The sequence below is a fragment of the Bufo gargarizans genome, chromosome 1 (assembly GCF_014858855.1).
Source record: "Bufo gargarizans isolate SCDJY-AF-19 chromosome 1, ASM1485885v1, whole genome shotgun sequence".
Taxonomy (NCBI): Eukaryota; Metazoa; Chordata; class Amphibia; order Anura; family Bufonidae; genus Bufo; species Bufo gargarizans.
In genome coordinates, this window is record NC_058080.1 from 400636590 (window position 1) to 400658954 (window position 22365).

Sequence of the window (22365 nt, forward strand, 5' to 3'; positions counted from 1 at the left end):
GATCATCATCTCGCTGCTCAGGGATAACGCTCAGTCTTGGGCCCTTTTTCGCTGCCGCTGGGGGCACGGCCCCTCCGTTCAGTGGATGATTTTTTTTTAGCCCTGGGTCAGATATATGATGATCTGGATCGTATTGCTCTGGCTGAGTCTAGACTACGTCTTTTATGCCAGGGTAAACAGTCCGCAGAGATATACTGTTCAGAATTTCGGAGATGGGCAGCTGATACTGGTTGGAATGATGCTGCACTCCGAAGTCAATTTTGCCATGGTCTTTCAGGGGATTGAAAGATGCATTTGCCTTTCATGAGAGACCTACCTCCTTGGACTCTGCCATGTCTCGGACCGTTCGTATTGACAGGCGTCTTAGAGAGAGAGGAGGGATCACTCCTTCCTGTCATACTCAGTCCAAGGACAGTGCGGCGGTCTCATTCAGTGCGCAGGGGTCTCAGTCTCTCTCAATCCCCTCTGAGCAGGAGCCCATGCAGCTGGGTTTGCTTGCCTCTGACAATAGAAGATTTAGCTCTCAGAGAAGGGTTTGTTTCTGTTGTGGAGGTATAAATCATTTGGCAAATGTTTGTCCCTCTAGGAGATTCAGGCAGTTTTTTGAGAGTAATAAAGAAACAAAAAGAAAAAAAATCCTCTAAAAACGTTCCTTCTGTTACTATTGGCAAGGTTGATGCGGAAATTGAAGGTTTTCTGTTTGCTTGTTGTTCCCGTTTTGTCCTACCTGCCAGGGTGGCGCTAGAGAGCAAGAACATTTTTTGTGAGATTTTTGTAGATAGTGGAGCAGCTGTCAATCTCATTGATAATCAATTTGCTATAACACATGGTTTCCAGGTATGCACTTTGGGAAAGGATATACCTGTTTTTGCTATTGATTCCGCTCCACTTTCTCAGAAATCGTTAAAGGGCATAGTTCACAATATCCGTTTGATTGTGAGTGATACTCATGTTGAGGATGTGTCATGTTTCGTCCTAAGCGGGTTACCTACTCCTCTAGTGTTGGGGCTACCCTGGCTCACTAAACATAACCCCACCATTGATTGGCAAGCAAGGCAAATAAATGGTTGGAGTGACTTTTGCAGAGAGAATTGCCTCACGACATCTGTTTCAGAGGTTTCTACTAAGACTGTACCATCTTTTGTCTCTGAATTTTCGGATGTGTTTTCTGAGAGTGGTGTTCAGGAGCTGCCCCCTCACAGGGAGTACGATTGCCCTATTAATCTCATCTCAGGCGCCAAGCTGCTTAAATCTCGTTTATACAATCTCTCCCAACCTGAAAGGGTCGCTATGCGTGCTTATATCTCTGAGAGCCTGAGAAAGGTACACATACGACCCTCGAAGTCACCTGTTGCCGCTGTTTTTTTCTTTGTTAAGAAAAAAGATGGTTCTTTAAGACCATGTCTGGATTTCAGGGAGCTGAACAGTATCACAATTCGTGACCCTTATCCGCTTCCTCTGATCCCAAACCTGTTTAACCAGATTGTTGGGGCTAAAGTTTTTTCCAAGTTGGATCTAAGAGGGGCATACAACCTGGTCAGAGTCAGAGAAGGAGACGAATGGAAGACGGCCTTCAATACCCCTGAGGGCCATTTTGAGAATTTGGTTATGCCTTTTGATTTGATGAATGCTCCAGCCGTCTTTCAGCATTTTGTGAACAGCATTTTATTATCATTTAATGGGGAAATTTGTACTAGTGTATCTAGATGACATTTTGATTTTTTTCTCCTGATTTCAAAACTCATAAGGACCACCTACGTCAGGTCTTGCTCATCCTGCGGGAGAATAAATTGTACGCTAAACTGGAAAAATGTGTGTTTGCGGTTCCAGAAATTCAATTTCTGGGGTTTCTTCTCTCCGCTTCTGGTTTTCGCATGGACCCCGAGAAGGTCCGCGCTGTGCTTGAGTGGGAGCTTCCTGAGAATCAGAAGGCGCTGATGCGTTTTTTGGGTTTTGCCAATTATTACAGGAAGTTTATTTTGAATTATTCCTCTGTTGTTAAACCACTCACTGATATGACTAGAAAGGGGGTAGATTTTTCCTCCTGGTTGGTAGAGGCGCGTAAGGCCTTTTCTAGTATCAAGGAGAGTTTTGCTTCCGCTCCCATCTTGGTACAACCTGATATCTCTCTGCCCTTCATAGTTGAGGTGGACGCTTCTGAGGTGGGTGTGGGTGCGGTCTTGTCTCAGGGTCCCTCTCCTGCCAAATGGCGACCATGTGCCTTTTTCTCGAAGAAACTCTCCTCCGCAGAGAGAAATTACGATGTGGGAGATAGGGAGTTGTTGGCCATCAAGTTAGCTTTTGAGGAATAGTGCCATTGGCTAGAGGGAGCCAGACACCCTATTACCGTGTTTACCGACCAAAGAATCTGGCCTACTTGGAGTCAGCCAAGCGTCTGAACCCGAGACAGGCCAGATGGTCTTTGTTCTTTTCAAGGTTTAATTTTGTTGTCATGTTCCGCCCTGGGGTTAGGAATGTGAAGGCGGATGCCTTGTCACGTTGTTTTCCGGGATGGGGAATTTTGAAGACCCGGGTCCCATTTTGGCTGAAGGTGTGGTGGTCTCTGCTCTTTATCCTGAATTGGAGACAGAAGTTCAGGCAGCCCAGGCAGAGGCTCCTGATCTTTGTCCTCCTGGGAGGTTGTTTGTGCCTCTCGCTTTAAGACACAAGGTTTTTAAGGAGCACCACGATACTGTCCTTGCTGGGCACCCAGGGGGTAGAGCCACAGTGGATCTCATTGCTCGGAGATTCTGGTGGCCGGCGCGTCGTTGAGGGTTTTGTGGAAACCTGCGAGACCTGCGCTCGTGCCAAAGTCCCTCATTCACGGCCATCAGGTCCTCTCCTCCTGTTACCCATTCCTTCCCGTCATTGGACACATCTGTCCATGGACTTCATTACGGACCTGCCTTGTTCCTCGGGGAAGACTGTGATTCTGGTGGTGGTGGACCGTTTTAGCAAAATGGCGCATTTCATTCCTTTTCCTGGGTTGCCCAATGCTAAGACGCTGGCGCAGGCATTTATTGATCACATTGTCAAATTGCATGGTATTCCTTCAGACATAGTTTGTTTCCAGATTCTGGAAGGCTTTCTGTTCTCGCTTGGGGGTTCGGTTGTCATTCTCTTCTGCTTTCCACCCACAGTCGAATGGCCAGACGGAGCGAGTCAATCAGAATCTGGAGACATATCTGCGCTGTTTTGTGGAGGAGAATCAGTTGGATTGGTGTTCTTTTCTCTCCCTTGCTGAGTTTGCTTTAAATAACTGTTGTCAGGAGTCCTCTGATAAGTCACCATTTTTTGGTGCATATGGGTTTCATCCGCAGTTTGGGACATTCTCTGGAGAGGGGTCTTCTGGTTTACCTGATGAGGAGAGATTCTCCTCGTCTTTGTCATCTATTTGGCAAAAGAGTCAGGATAATCTAAAGAGCATGAGTGAGAGAGATAAGCGTGTGGCGGATAAGAGACGTGTGCCTGGTCTGGACCTGAATGTTGGTGATCTGGTGTGGTTGTCTACTAAGAATATCAAATTGAAGGTTACCTCCTGGAAGTTGGGTCCTAAGTTTATTGGGCTTACAAAATCTTGTCCGTCATCAATCCTGTTGCCTACCGTCTTGATCTTCCTCAGACTTGGAAGATCCATAATGTTTTTCATAAGTCCCTATTAAAACCTTATGTCCAACCCATTGTACCCTCCTCTTTGCCTCCTCCTCCGATTGTGGCTGATGGTAATCTTGAATTTCAGGTCTCTAGGATTGTGGATTCTCGTGTTGTCCGCGGTTCTCTCCAGTACCTCGTTCATTGGGAGGGTTATGGTCCTGAGGAGAGGATGTGGGTCCCAGTGACGGACATTAAGGCCACTCGTCTCATCAGGGCTTTCCATAGGTCCCATCCTGAGAAGGTAGGCTCTGAGTGTCCAGAGTCCACTCGTAGAAGGAGTGGTACTGTCACCGCCAGACATCTGAGAAGCTCTGACAGACGTTCTTCAGAACCTCCTGCTTGAGGTTCTTTTGTTTTGCTTTCGTTTTGTCATCTCGTTTCCCTCTCTCAACTGTCATCTAGTTGCACTGATTGCATCCCTTTAAATCCCCTCCCATACTGCATCACTTTGCGGTTTATACAACTTCCTTGAGTGTGTGCATGCTGGATGCTACAACTGATGCTTCTACAGATAAGTCTGTTCATTTATTTGTGTTTTCCTGTTTGCTTGATCCTAGGTGACCCTGACTCCCTCCGTATTAAGTGTAGGGAGCCGGTGGTCATGTCCCCTCACTATTATAGGGTGTTCAGGTGTCATACAGTCGAGGAACGAGGGTATGCAATTATCTACCATAGAGAGTTTTGCATAGGCTGAGCAGTAAGGGAGAGAGCTAGGGCTGTTACAGGGCTTACCCTTTGGTTCCTTAGTTTTGGATCAAGTCAGTCGGATCTTCATTTGTGTCTTCTAGTTTTCTGTAACACCTTCCGTGACATTGGTTCATATAGACCTATAGCATTATTTAATGTAGATTACAAAATCTTGACCAGAATTCTGGCCACTAGTTTAAATAAGGTAATCCTATTGTTGGTTCATCCGGATCAGACGGGATTTATACCCGGGAAATCTACCACTGAGAACATTAGACGGGTTCAGGTAGTTACACAAATTGGATTCTCCCTAAACGAGGACTGGGCCTTGGCTTCGTTAGACGATGCCAAGGCATTTAATTATATAGAATGGGCCTATCTGATTCACTGTCTGAAGGGGTTTGGATTTGGTCCACAATTCCTTAAATGGGTTACTATGCTGTACAGTAACCCAATCAGCAGGTTATTGATCAATGGAGAGTTATCCGGAAAATTTCCTCTTCATAGGGGTTAGAGACAGGCTGTCCTCTGTCTCCACTCCTGTTTGCACTGGCTCCTGTTGAGTCCCTGGCAATTAGGATAAGGAGCAGCGTCACTATATCCAGGGTCACCATGAGGGAGAGAGAAGTCCGTGTGGGTCTCTATGCAGATGACATGATTTTATATTTATCGTCACCTGACTCTTCCTTTAAAAATGCTGTGGCTTTAATAGATGAATTTGGGGAGTATTCAGGCCTACGAATTAACTGGGAGAAATCTGTCTACATGCCTTTGGGCAAGGCTGGTTGGACTGGTGCCCCCCATGTTAAGAGAATAAAAGTAGTGAATACATTCAAATATCTAGGGGTACACATTACTAAAAGATATTCACAGGCTTTGTGTCTTAATATTTACCCCTTAAAGGATCATATACAAAATAAGCTCCAGAACTGGAAAACATTACCCATATCGGTGGCAGGACACATCAATCTAATTAAAATAATTATACTCCCTAAGGTGTTATACGTCATTCAACACTCGGAGGTTCATATACCTAAATCAATATTTAGGGAAATAGACTCTTTGACTAGAATTTTTATATGGGGAAGATCACGTGCTAAACTAAGTCTAGACACATTAAAAAGGCCAAAAACAGATGGAGGCATGGCTTTACCAGACTACTATGTATACTATTGCTTTACCAGACTACTATGTATACTATTAAGCGGGTCAGCTAAGGCTTATCAAAACCTGATACTGCGGAAGACCTACCCATTTTAGAATATTTTCTAAAGTGTTTCCTAAATTGTCACTTAATATGGTCGGTCCTGAAAATGCCTCCTAAATTCCAGCTGCTGCCACTGCATAAGGCTACTTTCACACCTGCGTTTAGGTGCGGATCCGTCTGGTATCTGCACAGACGGATCCGCACCTATAATGCCAACGCTTGTATCTGTTCAGAACGGATCCGTTTGCATTACCATGAACAAAAAAACTAAACAAAAAAAATATTATTTGTTTGTTCTTGATAATGCAAATGGATCCGTTTTGAATTGCATTGAAAGTCAATGGGAGGCGGATCCGTTTTCAATTGTACCATATTGTGTCAGTAAAAACGGATCCGTCCCCATTGACTTACATTGTAAGTTAGGACGGATCCGTTTGGCTCAGTTTCCTCAGACGGACATCAAAACGCTGCAAGCAGTGTTTTGGTGTCCGCCTCCAGAGCGGAATGGAGGCTGAACGGAGGCAAACTGATGCATTCTGAACGGATCCTTATCCATTCAGAATGCATTGGGGCTGAACTGATCCGTTTTGGACGGCTTGTGAGAGCCTTGAAACGTATCTCACAGGCGGACCCAGAAACGCCAGTGTGAAAGTAGCCTAAGCTGGTACAATCTGGAGGGAAGCAAAATCATTGACCCAGTTTACAGGGGTTGTTTCAGATATACCTCTGTGGACCAATCAATTGCTGCCACAGGTACAAGTAGTCATGGGGGCTAAAAGATGGCAAGCAGCAGGGGTTAAAACTCTTGATGATATACAGTTCCTTGCAAAAGTATTCACCCCCTTGACTTTTTTTGTATTTTGGTGCCTCACAACCTGGAATTAACATGGATTGTTTGAGAATTTGCATAATTTAATTTACAGAACATGCCCACAACTTTGAAGATGTTTTTTTATTTTTATTGTGAAGCAAACAACAAATAGCACAAAATAACAGAAAAAGTCAATGTGCATAACTATTCACCCCCCTAAAAATACTTTGTAGAGCCACCTTTTGTGGCAATCACAGCTTCAAGTCGCTTTGGATAAGTCTCTATGAGCTTGCAACATCTTACCACTGGGATTTTTGCTATTTCTCCTTGCAAAACTGCTCCAGCTCCTTCAAGTTGGATGATTTGCCCTTGTGAACAGCAATCTTTAAGTCTGACCACAGATTTTCAATTGGATTGAGATCTGGGCTTTGACTAGGCCATTCCAACACATTTACATGTTTCCCCATAAACCACTCAAGTGTTGCTTTAGCACAGTGTTTGGGGTCATGATCCTGCTGGAAGGTGAACCTCCGTCCTAGCCTCAAATCACACACAGAGTGGTACAGGTTTTGCTCAAGAATATCACTGTATTTAGCACCATAGAAACATAGAAACATAGAATGTGTCGGCAGATTGTCAAGGAACCATGAACCAGACGTACAACAAGAGATAAGTGGAAGTAAGAAGGCTTTATTGAAAATCAAGCTGTAAGCAAAAGTCCAAACGGATGGCTAAACCGAAGCAGGGTCTTGCGTAGACAGAGGTCAGGAACCAGGGGGGTGGTCAGACGAAGCCTGGATCAGGAACCAGCAGGGTAGTCAGACGAAGCCAGGATCAGGAACCAACGGGGTAGTCAGACGAGGCCAGGATCAGGAACCAGAAGCAGCAGCAGTCTTAGAAGCATGTGAACACAGGAGGACCAAGCAAGGAACTGAAGCCACAGACCTCCTATATATATGAGCTAGGCATCCAGCTCCTCCCAGTGGGAAGAAGAAGCCGCAGGGTGGGAGGCTACAAAAAACCCAGAAACCAAGATGGCCGCCAGCACATGTCAAACGAAGGAGAACAGTGGAAGGTAAGACCATGACAGTACCTCCCCCTCAAGGGCCCCTCCTCCGCGGAGTAAGGAACGGTTTCTGAGGGAAGCGTGCGTGGAAGGCTCGGAGCAAAGCAGGAGCATGGACATCTGCGGAGGGAACCCAGGAACGCTCCTCTGGACCATAACCACGCCAATGGACCAAAAACTGCAACCGAACACGGACCAGGCGTGAGTCCAGGATATTGCTCACCTCATATTCCTCACGATTGCCCACTTGGACCGGACGGGGCCGAGGAACCGAGGAAGTGAAACGATTACACACCAATGGCTTCAACAGGGAGACATGAAACACGTTGGAGATCCGCATGCCAGGAGGAAGCGCAAGGGCATAGGCTACCGGGTTTACCCTGCGAAGCACTCGGAAGGGACCAACAAAGCGAGGCGCCAGCTTGGGAGTGGGCACTCGAAGGTTGAGGTTGCGGGTGGACAACCATACACGGTCTCCGACCTGGTAGGAAGGAGCGGGCGCTCGTCTGCGATCAGCCTGGAGTCTCTGGCGCTGCGCAGAGACCTCAAGGGACCTCTGGATCTGTACCCAAGAAGCACGTAGGACGGAAAGGTGATCCTCCACAGCCGGAATATCCTGGGGAGAGAATACCTCCGGTAACACGGCAGGTTGGAACCCATAATTGGCCATGAAGGGAGACGTCCCAGAGGAAGAGTTCACCGCCGTGTTCCTGGCAAACTCAGCCCAAGGCAGGAGGTCAACCCAATTGTCTTGGTGATCGGAGACATAGCAACGAAGGAATTGCTCCAAGGCCTGATTGGATCGTTCTGCGGCCCCATTGGACTGAGGGTGGTAGGCCGAGGAGAAAGAGAGATGAATCCCCAACTGGGAGCAAAAGGCGCGCCAGAACCTGGACACAAACTGACTCCCCCGATCCGACACAATCTCCTTGGGCAAACCGTGCAACCGGAAGACCTCCCTGGCGAAAATCGTGGCCAACTCTTGTGCAGAGGGTAACTTCTTGAGAGGAACACAGTGGCACATTTTGGAAAACCGATCCACAATCATGAGAATGACCGTATGGCCTCGGGATGCAGGGAGGTCCACAATGAAATCCATCCCCAGGTGTGACCATGGGCGCTCCCCGGTGGCTATGGGTTGCAAAAGGCCCAACGGAAGGTGCCGAGGGGACTTACTCTGGGCACAAACGGAGCATGCCGCTACATATGCGGCGATGTCGGAACGTAGAGAAGGCCACCAGAACAGACGTGAAACAGCCCAGGACAGCTGATTCTTTCCAGGATGCCCCGCGGCCTTGGAGTTATGGTAGGTTCGCAACAACCGAGTGCGCAACTCCTCAGGCACAAAACACCTGCCGTTGGGTCTCCCAGAGGGAGCACCAGATTGAGCCGCCAAAATCTGCTCACCCAGGGGAGAGGTCAGGCTGGTGCGAATGGCGGCCAGGATCTGATTCGGAGGTATGACCGAAGTCGGAATCGACTCCTCCCCGGACAGCTCGGAGTACTGCCGTGATAAGGCATCCGCTCTGATGTTCTTGGAACCGGGTAGGTAGGAGACCACGTAATTAAAACGTGACAAGAACAGAGCCCATCTGGCCTGACGTGGTGTCAATCTCTTGGCCTCAGAAAGGTAGGTCAGATTCTTGTGGTCCGTCAGGATGAGAACCGGAACCACCGAACCCTCGAGCAAGTGCCTCCATTCTTTAAGGGCCTGCACGATGGCCAATAACTCCCTGTCACCAATCTGATAGTTGCACTCCGCGGAAGACAGTTTCCGGGAGTAAAACCCACAAGGAAGCAGAGGACCCTCTGGTGTTCTACGCTGAGACAGAAGGGCGCCTACTCCCATCTCAGACGCGTCCACCTCGAGGACAAAGGGCAACCCAGGGTTGGGATGCGACAGAATCGGAGCCGACACAAAGGCGGACTTTAGAGCCTCAAAAGCTCGGATGGCCTCGAGCGGCCAGACCTGGAAATTACTGCCCTTCCTGGTCAGATCCGTGAGAGGCTTGGCTAGCATGGAAAAGTCCCTGATGAACTTCCGATAATAATTGGCGAAGCCCAAAAAGCGCTGCAGGGCACGGAGACCACTGGGCTGGGGCCACTGTAAGACAGCCGAAACCTTCTCAGGATCCATGGAGAACCCCTCAGCGGAAATGATGTAACCTAAGAAGGTTACCTGGGATTGGTGAAATTCGCATTTCTCAAGCTTACCGAACAGCCTGTTCTCTCGTAACCATTGCAACACTCGTCTGACATCCATAATGTGGGCCTCCATGGATTCAGAATATACCAAGATGTCATCCAAATAGACCACCACACACTGCTGCAACAGGTCACGGAAAACATCGTTGATGAATTCCTGGAAGACTGCGGGCGCATTGCACAACCCAAAGGGCATAACCAAGGATTCATAATGACCGGTCCTGGTGTTAAACGCGGTCTTCCACTCATCGCCCGCCTTGATCCTTACCAGGTTATATGCCACCCTCAGGTCGAGTTTGGTAAAGACCGTGGCCCCTTTGAGGCGATCGAACAGCTCGGAAATCAAGGGTATCGGGTAAGCGTTCTTGATCGTGATGCGATTGAGACCCCTGTAATCAATGCAAGGCCTCAACTCACCGCCCTTCTTTTTCACAAAGAAAAATCCAGCCCCTGCCGGGGACGAGGATTTGCGAATGTGTCCGCGTGAAAGCGCCTCCCTCACGTACTCCTCCATGGCCTCATTCTCCGCTACCGACAGTGGATAGACTTTGCCACGAGGAGGAACGGCACCAGATTGTAACTCTATGGCACAATCGTATGGGCGGTGCGGAGGTAGGGCAACCGCGCGCACCTTATCGAATACATCCCGGTACTCTTCGTATTCAGGAGGCAACAGAGAGTCCGAGGAAGTACACAGCAACTTGACAGGCCCATGGATGCAACTAGCCCCACACTGCGGTGACCACGAGAGGATCTCGGCCGATCTCCAATCGAAAGTCGGATTATGCTTCTGGAGCCAGGGGTACCCCAAGACCACCGAGTAGTGTGGAGACGAAATCACCTGGAGACAGACCGACTCTCTGTGAACGGCACCAATGGCTATCCCCACTGGAAGGGTCTCATGAGTCACGTGTGGCGGCAGAAGGGGTCTGCCGTCTATCGCCTCAAGAGCCAGTGGGGAACCTCGAGGCTGCAGAGGAATGGAATTGGCGGCAGCGAACACACTATCAATGAACAAACCACCAGCACCAGAGTCCACCAACGCCTGGGTCGTCACCGAGCCCCCGACCCAGGAGAGGACAACAGTGATCAGTGGTTTGTCAACACGGGAAACCGGGGACGAGGAGACTCCACCCAAGATCTGCCCCCGACAGGATCTCAGGTGCGAGCGTTTCCCGGACGGTTCGGACATGCCAACCGAAAATGCCCACCGAGACCACAGTACATGCATCGGCCCTCGCGTCTCCGGAGTACCCTCTCCCCCTCGGACAGGCGAGCAAACCCCAGCTGCATGGGTTCACCCCCAGACAAGTCATCCCCAGGAGGCGTGGGAGGAGAGGGAGGCACGGGTGGGACAGCAAACGTAGGCGCCAATCTGTTAGAAGACCTCCGCAGGCTCTCCTTAAAGGAAGGTCTCTCCCTGAGTCTGGTGTCAATCAAAATCAGGAAAGAAATAAGAGACTCGAGCTCCACTGGTAGGTCCTTAGCTGCAACCTCATCCTTCAAGGCATCCGAGAGACCATGAGAGAAAGCAGCGACCAGAGCCTCATTATTCCAGCCCACCTCTGCTGCCAGGGTACGAAACTCAATGGCGTATTCAGCTACGGATCGTGAACCCTGTCTGATGGACATAAGGAGCTTCGCAGCAGAGGCAGCACGAGCCGGCACATCGAATACCTTCCGAAGAGAAGCAACAAAACCGGAAAACTCGGCAACCACCGGATTGTTGTTCTCCCATAAAGGGCTGGCCCAGGCCAAGGCCTTGTCCGAGAGCAGCGAGATCAAGAAGCCCACCTTTGATCTCTCAGTAGGAAAGGCATGTGGCAGCAACTTGAAATAAATGCCCACCTGGTTAAGGAAACCTCGGCACTGAGTTGGCTCTCCCCCAAAGCGCTGTGGAAGGGGAGCAGAACCGGTCATACCCCGAGACACCGCAGGCGCAGCAACAGGTGTCGGGGTAGACTCTGGCGCAACAACCGGAGCGGCAGTAGGAGCGGGCCCAGGAGCGACAACCGACCCATCGGCAACGGAAGCGAAATGAGCCGTGCGTTCAAGCAGGGTTTGCAACGCCACAGCGAACCGACCCAACAGGTGATCCTGCTGATCAAGTCTGGCAACCAGCGTAGGTAGCGAGGATGGCCCTGTACCGTAAGAATTCATGGCTTGGTCCTAATGTCAAGGAACCATGAACCAGATGTACAACAAGAGATAAGTGGAAGTAAGAAGGCTTTATTGAAAATCAAGCTGTAAGCAAAAGTCCAAACGGATGGCTAAACCGAAGCAGGGTCTTGCGTAGACAGAGGTCAGGAACCAGGGGGGGGGTCAGACGAAGCCTGGATCAGGAACCAGCAGGGTAGTCAGACGAAGCCAGGATCAGGAACCAACGGGGTAGTCAGACGAGGCCAGGATCAGGAACCAGAAGCAGCAGCAGTCTTAGAAGCATGTGAACACAGGAGGACCAAGCAAGGAACTGAAGCCACAGACCTCCTATATATATGAGCTAGGCATCCAGCTCCTCCCAGTGGGAAGGAGAAGCCGCAGGGTGGGAGGCTACAAAAAACCCAGAAACCAAGATGGCCGCCAGCACATGTCAAACGAAGGAGAACAGTGGAAGGTAAGACCATGACACAGATAAGAACCATTTGGCCCATCTAGTCTGCCCAATATATCTGAATCCTATGGATAGCCCCTGGCCCTATCTTATATGAAGGATGGCCTTATGCCTATCCCATGCATGCTTAAACTCCTTCACTGTATTTGCAGCTACCACTTCTGCAGGAAGGCTATTCCATGCATCCACTACTCTCTCAGTAAAGTAATACTTCCTGATATTACTTTTAAACCTTTGCCCCTCTAATTTAAAACGGTGTCCTCTTGTGGTAGTTTTTCTTCTTTTAAATATGCTCTCCTCCTTTACCGAGTTGATTCCCTTTATGTATTTAAAAGTTTCTATCATATCCCCTCTGTCTCTTCTTTCTTCCAAGCTATACATATTAAGGTCCTTTAACCTTTCCTGGTAAGTTTTATCCTGCAATCCATGTACTAGTTTAGTAGCTCTTCTCTGAACTCTCTCTCTAGAGTATCTATATCCTTCTGGAGATATGGCCTCCAGTACTGAGCACAATACTCCAAATGAAGTCTCACCAGTGTTCTGTACAGCGGCATAAGCACTTCACTCTTTCTACTGCTTATACCTCTCCCTATACATCCAAGCATTCTGCTGGCATTTCGTGCTGCTCTATTACATTGTCTTCCCACCTTTAAGTCTTCAGAAATAATTACTTCTAAATCCCTTTCCTCAGATACTAAGGTCAGGACTGTGTCAAATATTCTATATTCTGCCCTTGGGTTTTTACGCCCCAGGTGCATTATCTTGCACTTATCCACATTAAATTTCAGTTGCCAGAGTTCTGACCATTCTTCTAGTTTTCCTAAATCCTTTTCCATTTGGCGTTTCCCTCCAGGAACATCAACCCTGTTACATGTCTTTGTGTCATCAGCAAAAAGACAAACCTTACCATCGAGGCCTTTTGCAATATCACTTATGAAGATATTAAACAAAATTGGTCCCAGTACAGATCCCTGTGGAACCCCACTGGTAACATGACCTTGTTTTGAATGTTCTCCATTGACTACAACCCTCTGTTGTCTGTCACTCAGCCACTGCCTAATCCACTCAACAATATGGGAGTCCATGCTCAATGACTGCAGTTTATTGATAAGTCTTCTATGTGGGACAGTGTCAAAAGTCTTTCCTTTAAGGCCCCCTGCACACGGCCGTGTTTCACAGCCGTGTGCGGGCCGTGGAACCGCGGCCTGGATTCCTCCTGAGAGCAGGAGCGCACGGCGTCACTGGTTGCTATGACGCTGTGCGCTCCCTGCTGCCGGCACAGTACAGTAATACACTGGTATAGATCATACCAGTGTATTACTGTATTGCGGCGGCAGCAGGGAGCGCACGGCGTCATAGCAACCAGTGACGCCGTGCGCTCCTGCTCTCAGGAGGGATCCAGGCCGCGGTTCCACGGCCCGCACACGGCTGTGAAACACGGCTGTGTGCAGGGGGCCTAACTCTGACCAGTCTCCCAGTCCCGCTGCTGAAAAACATCACCACAGCATGATGCTGCAACCACCATGTTTCACTGTGGGGATGGTGTTCTTTGGGTGATGTGATGTGTTGGGTTTGCGCCAGATATAGTGTTTTCTTTGATGGCTGAAAAGTACAATTTTAGCCTCATCAGACCAGAGCACCTTCCTCCATACATTTTGGGAGTCTCCCACTTGCCTTTTCACAAAATTACAACGTGCCTTTTTGTTTTTAGCTGAAAGTAATGGCTTTCTCCTGGCCACTCTGCCATAAAGCCCAACTCTATGGAGCGTACAGCTTATTGTCGTCCTATGTTTGTACAGATACTCCAGTCTCTGCTGTGGAACTCTGCAGCTCCTCCAGGGTTACCTTAGGTCTCTGTGCTGCCTTTCTGATTAATGCCCTCCTTGCCCGGTCCGTGAGGTTTGGTGGGCAGACGTCTTTTGGCAGGTTTGCTGTTGTGCCATGTTCTTTCCATTTGGTTATGATGGAGTTAATGGTGCTCCTGGGGATCATCAAAGATTTGTATATTTTTTTTATAACCTAACCCTGACTTGTACTTCTCAACAACATTGTCCCTGACTTGTTTGGACAGTTCCTTGGTCTTAATGGCAGTGTTTGGTAAGTGATGCCTCCTGTTGCAGACTCTGGGGCCTTTCAAAAAAGGTGTGTATATGTAATGACAGATCATGTGACAAGAGTGCACAAAGGTGGACATCATTTCACTAATTATGTGACTTCTGAAGGTAATTGGTTGCACCAGAGCATTTTATGGGCTTCCAAACAATGGGGGTGAATACATACGCACTTGCCAATTTTCCTTTTTTTCTATTTCCAAACAACAGTTTTATTTATATATTTTTCTCATTTCACTTCACCGACTTAGACTATTGTGTTCTGATCCATCACATAAATTTCAGATTAACAAAACATTGAACTTAAGGCTGTAATGTAACAAAATATGAAAAAAATCAAGGGGTTGAATACTTTTGCAAGGCACTGTATATGATCAGGGTGTATTAATGACGTTTAAGCATTGTCTCAGAAGTATAACATTCCACGCACTTCTTTTCATATTTACAACTTAGGTCAGCCATACAAGCCGCATTTTCAAGCACCAACAGCGTGATCTCGAAATTTCCACTAATAGGGGTATTTAAAACCCAGGGCCCCAGAGGACTGGTGTCAGCAATGTATTCCCATTTAGTACAAGCAAAGATCAAGAACACCCCTCTCAAAGTAATAGATAAATGGAAAAGAATGATACCCACGCTCACAGAAGATTCCATAACAGAATTATTGGAATCGCGTTTACAGGTATCGCCAGCAGTTATTAATACAATAATACAATTATATATTATACCATATCTAGTACTGGTATTTAAACATCGTAAAAGGTCTGGGTATTGTGGTGCAATTCTCCAAATACATTCGAGATTGCGACAGGTGTTGACTGCAGCTCAGAGAACAAGGGATCGGTTGGTATAGTTGAGTCACATCAATGCTTTATTCAAACTTCCAACAAGGGATGGGGAATTCTATAATAGTGCAGTGGATGACTAAACATTTTTTGTAATTTAATTTGTTGTACCCGTGTGTATTATGACATGCAATATGATTGTATGAAGTTCATTAATTTCTTGTATCAATAAAAGAGTTTAAAAAAAAACATGCTCAATGTGACAGGTTCTCTTTAATCTCAGACAACCCTTTTAACCTCTTCCTGCCACAGTCATTTTCCACATTTGCGTTTTTGCTCCATGCCTTCCAAAATCCATAACTTTTTTTTATCTTTCCTTTTACACAGCCACATGAAGGCTTGTTTTTGCGGAACAGATTGTACTTTCTAACGGCACTATTTAATATTCCATATTATGTTTTGGGTACCTGGAAAAAATTATTAATGTGGTAAAATATTTTTAAAAAAACACAATCGCACCAATAGTTTACAGGTTTTGTTTTTATGACATTCATTTTGGGGTAATTACATTTATTCTGTGGGTCAGTACGATTACAGCAATACAAAATGTTTATTGTTTTTGTAACGGAAGCACATGGAGATCTGTAGATCTTGCTTGGGGCTACTCTTAAGGGTATTATCTAAGTGGCCCCCATGGTCTTCGCCATTCAACCCCTTCACAGGGATCTGGACTACACTGCAGGGGAAACACCAGGCTGCTACCGCTTGGAGCAGTCTCTGTTCAGAGAGTTCACTGTGAAGGACCAAAGGATCAGGCAAAACTAGCCATGAAGAAGCTGAGGTTAGGGTAAGCAGATCTCAGTAAACAGTCCAAAGGTGGGGGCAGGTGCACAGGGTCAACACTAGTAAAAGGCAGAGATCAGGCAACAAAGGGTCAAATACAGTTAACAGACTGAGGTTGTTAGAAGGGCTAGTCACACCTACTGCTAAGGCACTCTTCCACAGGGGAAAGAGTCTTGAATACCCTAGGGAGGCTAGCCATAGGCTGGACATATTAGGATGTGAAACTAAAGGGGGCAGCAACATTTTTTTAAACTTAACATTTAATGATGTCAGTAAAAAAAATCCCAGGTGCGGTAAAATGGACCCCTTACAAACATGAAACACAGACAGACAACAAAGGACCTGGAATGCGTGTAACATACCAGGTCACCTTTGATGTAGTCCCTAGCACCACCCCTAAACAAGTTGGAGTGGGTCTGACAGGACAAACCAAAGGTAGGTAAATGCAAGACTACAGATGTGTACTCAAAGAAGCTCGTAGTACACTACTAGGTCTAATAACGCTTTCTTACATATTAGGATGTGCATGCTGGACCTTTAAGAGCTGGAGGTAGCGCATGCCCTACAGGCAGACAGACGCTGCAGGCAAAGAGTAGCTAGACACCAACAGGCACAGACTGCCGGAGCTACAGACCACAGGCATCACAGTTTTTTTATGATAATATTTTAGGGTATGCATATCTTTTTAATCACTTTTTATTATAGTTTTTTGTGAGGTAAACCAAAAATAATAAAAAAAATTGTTACAGTGTTAACCATACAAGATTTTATATTTTAAAGGGGTTGTGTCACTTCATCGAATGGCATTTACCATGTAGAGAAAGTTAATATAAGCCACTTACTAATGTATTGTAATTGTCCATATTGCCTCCTTTGCTGGCCTGATTTGTTTTCCCATCACATTAGCATTGCAACAAATGTACGCAATGATCTATAGTACTTCTCATATTACAAACATAGAGGGAGACCCACCTACCACCAAGCCCAGCCATATCCCCATGGAAGAAAAAAAGGAACAAATACTAAAATTTAGGCTACACCCTATATTAAGTCCAAATGATATCTCAGCAACTTATGGAAAGCCAATCTGGAGGAATCAATCCAAAGTGACCATCATTTCTTTGACTGCACCTCTTTTCTTATACACCTCTTCTAAGCTTATCAGCCAATTAATCTTAGATACATATTTTCCCCTATTAGTTCTACAAACATAGAAACATAGAATGTGTCGGCAGATAAGAACCATTTGGCCCATCTAGTCTGCCCAATATATCTGAATCCTATGAATAGCCCCGGCCCTATCTTATATGAAGGATGGCCTTATGCCTATCCCATGCATGCTTAAACTCCTTCACTGTATTTGCAGCTACCACTTCTGCAGGAAGGCTATTCCATGCATCCACTACCCTCTCAGTAAAGTAATACTTCCTTATATTACTTTTAAACCTTTGCCCCTCTAATTTAAAACTGTGTCCTCTTGTGGTAGTTTTTCTTCTTTTAAATATGCTCTCCTCCTTTACCGAGTTGATTCCCTTTATGTATTTAAAAGTTTCTATCATATCCCCTCGGTCTCTTCTTTCTTCCAAGCTATACATATTAAGGTCTTTTAACCTTTCCTGGTAAGTTTTATCCTGCAATCCATGTACTAGTTTAGTAGCTCTTCTCTGAACTCTCTCTAGAGTATCTATATCCTTCTGGAGATATGGCCTCCAGTACTGCGCACAATACTCCAAGTGAGGTCTCACTAGTGATCTGTACAGCGGCATAAGCACTTCACTCTTTCTACTGCTTATACCTCTCCCTATACATCCAAGCATTCTGCTTGCATTTCGTGCTGCTTTATTACATTGTCTTCCCACCTTTAAGTCTTCTGAAATAATTACTCCTAAATCCCTTTCCTCAGATACTGAGGTCAGGACTGTGTCGAATATTCTATATTCTGCCCTTGGGTTTTTACGCCCCAGGTGCATTATCTTGCACTTATCCACATTAAATTTCAGTTGCCAGAGTTCTGACCATTCTTCTAGTTTTCCTAAGTCCTTTTCCATTTGGCGTTTCCCTCCAGGAACATCAACCCTGTTACATATCTTTGTGTCATCAGCAAAAAGACAAACCTTACCATTGAGGCCTTTTGCAATGTCACTTATGAAGATATTAAACAAAATTGGTCCCAGTACAGATCCCTGTGGAATCCCACTGGTAACATGACCTTGTTTTGAATGTTCTCCATTGACTACAACCCTCTGTTGTCTGTCACTCAGCCACTGCCTAATCCACTCAACAATACGGGAGTCCATGCTCAATGACTGCAGTTTGTTGATAAGTCTTCTATGTGGGACAGTGTCAAAAGCCTTACTAAAATCTAGATATGCGATGTCTACTGCACCTCCACCGTCTATTATTTTAGTCACCCAGTCAAAAAAATCTATAAGATTTGTTTGACATGATCTCCCTGAAGTAAACCCATGCTGTTTTTCATCTTGCAATCCATGGGATTTTAGATGTTCCACAATCCTATCCTTTAATAGGGTTTCCATTAATTTGCCTACTATTGATGTCAGACTCACTGGTCTATAGTTGCTCGATTCCTCCCTACTACCTTTCTTGTGAATGGGCACGACATTTGCCAATTTCCAATCTTCCGGGACGACTCCTGTTACTAATGATTGGTTAAATAAATCTGTTAACGGTTTTGCCAGCTCACCACTAAGCTCTTTTAATAATTTTGGGTGTATCTCATCAGGCCCCTGTGACTTATTTGTCTTCACTTTAGACAGCAAACTTAGAACATCTTCCTCTGTAAAGACACATGCATCAAACGATTTAATAGTCATCCTTTCTAGTGGAGGTCCTTCTCCTTCTTTTTCTTTTGTAAAAACTGAACAGAAGTATTCATTAAGGCAGTCGGCTAGCCCTTTATTCTCTTCTACATACCTTCCGTCCTTTATTTTTAATTTAGTTATTCCTTGTTTTAATTTCCTTTTTTCATTTATATATCTGAAGAATGTCTTATCCCCTTTTTTCATAGACTGAGCTAGTTTTTCTTCTGCCTGCGCTTTAGAAGTTCTTATAACTTGCTTGGCCTCTTTCTGCCTAATCTTGTAGATTTCCTTATCTTCATTGCTCTGGGTTTTTTTATAATTACAAAATGCTAGCTTTTTATTTTTAATGATTTGGGCCACTTCTGCCGAGTACCACAGTGGTCTCTTCCTTTTTTTGCTTTTACTGACAAGTCTAATGCAATTTTCTGTTGCCTTCAATAATGCACCTTTTAAGTAGTCCCATTTCTCCTGGACTCCATGTATTCCGTTCCAGTCTGATAAGGACTCATTTATGACTAATTTCATTTTTGAAAAGTCTGTTTTTCTAAAATCTAAAACTTTTGTTTTTGTGTGGTGGGACTCTTTCACAGTTCTTATATTAAACCACACTGACTGGTGATCACTAGATCCCAAGGTTTCGCCTACAATGACATCATATACCGAATCCCCATTTGTGAATATCAAATCCAAAATGGCCTCCCTCCGGGTTGGCTCCTCAACCATTTGTTGTAGGGATAACCCCAGTAGGGAATTTAGAATATCTGTACTCCTGGTAGAACTTGCTATTTTGGTTTTCTACAATAATCCAACCAGTGCTGGGCAACTAATTTCAGGGTCATGTATGGCCAGTTTCAGACGAGCGAGTTAAGGGTCCATTCACACGTCCGCAAAATTGATCCTAATCCGTTGCGGAACGGATCCAGACCCATTCATTTTCAATGGGGCTGGAAAAGATGTGGACAGCACACAGTGTGCTGTCCGCATCTGCACTTCCGTTCCGCATCCGCACTTCCGTTTCACAAAAATTGAACATGTGTCACAGTTTTGTTGCTGTACGCCATGATACGTTAGCCGTGCATGCTGTTGCCAGGGGCAACGTGTCGGTATGTCTGCATGTGTGTGCACTGCCCCTTATATCTTAGTTCCTTCCCTGTCTGGTGCTGGAGGGGTTAACTTCCTGGCTGGGTGTGGCCACTTGCTGTTTATATTTCCTGTGGCTTGCAAGCTGGAGTCAGTAGTCCTCCAGCCTTGGTGTGTGCTGGAGCTTGCTCTTGTCCAGCTTATTCCATCTGTCCAGTGCTTGAGGGCCTCCTTGTGGAACATCAAGGTCTCAGCAATGTCTTTCCTTTGTCATTCCCGTGTCTCATTCCCTTCACTACCCTACTTTATGTGTGGTGTCTTTTGTATGGGTATGTGTTATGTCTGGTCGTTGTTACATGTCTGGTGGTGTTTGGTGTCCAGCATGTTTGCTAGACATTCCCCTGTCTAACGTTGTTCCCTCCGAGAGGGGGGTTTCAGGGTTCCCCGGAGGAGGAAGACAAAATGCGGAACGCACATGTCAGGTGACAGTGCAGCGCCAGCCGGGAAGACAGAGGAGCACGACTTCTGCCGGAGAGGAATAGTAGCCGTGACGCAGAACAGGTAAGTATGTTGGGGCCTGTTGTTTACAAAAAGGGGGGGGGGGGACCTAACCTGGGTAAAGGTATTTGTATACACATATATATTAATGCCAAGAATGGCCTAGACCTATCTTGACCCAGATATAAAGTGTATATTAAAACTTCACTTTTAATTTGACATAATGATAAAACGGCTGTGAGCCATAACAAACAATTAAAACACTTTGTTTCCACCCCAAAGGGTTGACGACTTAGTTGCTGCCAAGGTGAGGGAGATGTGCACTATCTCCTATTTACCACAACTATATGTGCAGAGCTTGAACATTGGGGGGCAATGTGTGGATGGACTAATGTAATCAAACTACCTGTAGTTGCCTGCAAAAACTGATTAAATGGAATAGGTGACTGTGCTCCTACACACAAACGTTCACAGCACAGCACACTTGTCTGACACTACGTCAGTAGCTGTCAAGACGCATTCACACACTGCACACACGCTGCTAAGCGCTCCACCTAGCTACAAAAAAACTTGCTATATTCAATGAAATGTCCTACACAAGGACTTCTAAGGTAATAAGCAACATTGAAATGGACAACGATTGTTTAAAACAATCAACTGCCCCCCAACCAGATCACTGGCTTCTTCAGGGGTTTGGGCAGAATTGAAGACAACAGACATGATGGTGGTATATATGCTGCAATTCTGTGATTGATTTGTGTGGTAGCTAATTACTGTTAAGCAAGCTATACCAAGTGACAAATGAGAACGCAAGAGATTTTGAATATTTGCCCTCCCTATTGTGTTGTTGACAAATGAAAACAGGGCAGAGGAGGTCTCCTTATGACATCATGTGCAAGCTATCACTGCGCTCCAACTTAGAAAATCAGCGAGAGGATGTCCTGCGCAGGAAGCGGGTGCGTGAGCACTCAATCTCTAGTAACCGAGACACTGAGTGCCTTTACCCATGCGCACCAACTAAAAAGTAAGGGAAATCAAGACATGCCCGGTGCGCATGTCCTGCTCCGGCAGCCAATGCATGAGCAAATCAATAAATTAAAAGAAATTTTTTTAAGTGCTCTGCTGCCCATGCGCCAAATATATAAAAATGCATTCTAGTATTGACTGCCACAGTATGACTAAGGCAAATTGTGCTGCCAGCACAAACTGCATAATTGTGACTTTCCCACCATGCCAGCCACTAGCTGTCATCTATGTTTATTTGCTCACTAAACTGAAAACTAACCATAAATATGTATTCCAAGATTGCCTCCCTGGTTCACAGGGTTGACAAATGTCCTAGATTTTTTGATGAACGGACAAAAACCACAGTCTCCACAGGGAAAGGTGCCAACAGTCCCCGATCTCAACCAAGTTACCTTTGGAGGTTCTGACCGAAAGAGACTATGGACCAAAATGTCCTTGAGATTTTTTCCCCTTCCGGGATGTTCAGTTGTGACCGCTCTAAGATCGTTATCAGCCCTCAACACATGCCAGTGCTTTGTTAAGATCTGAAAAATCTGTTGATTTTGAGCATCAAAGGTACCGATACATCTAACGACCTGTGTGGAGGGGGGCGGCCGGTTCCGTAGTCAGCAAGTCCTCATGCCTCACACTCTTGTAGGACCTTTTTGGGATATTCTCTAGCTCTAAACTTGTTATACAGGTTATTACTTTTCTGTATAAATCTTGCGGCCTGGGGATCACTCTGTGTCCATGACTAAGAGCCTGCTGGCTCGAAACATGTCGGTCTGATGTCGGGAGTCTGTGTCCACCACACTGTAGGTACCTTTTGGATATAAAATAAAGATTGTGCAAGATCACATTTAACTACGTGCTGGAAATCTTTCATCTGCTGAAGCTCTATAATGGAAAATAATAGCATTCTTTAACCACCTCCCGATCGCTGTACGCACGGATGCGTCCGGGAGGTTTCGCGCATGCGC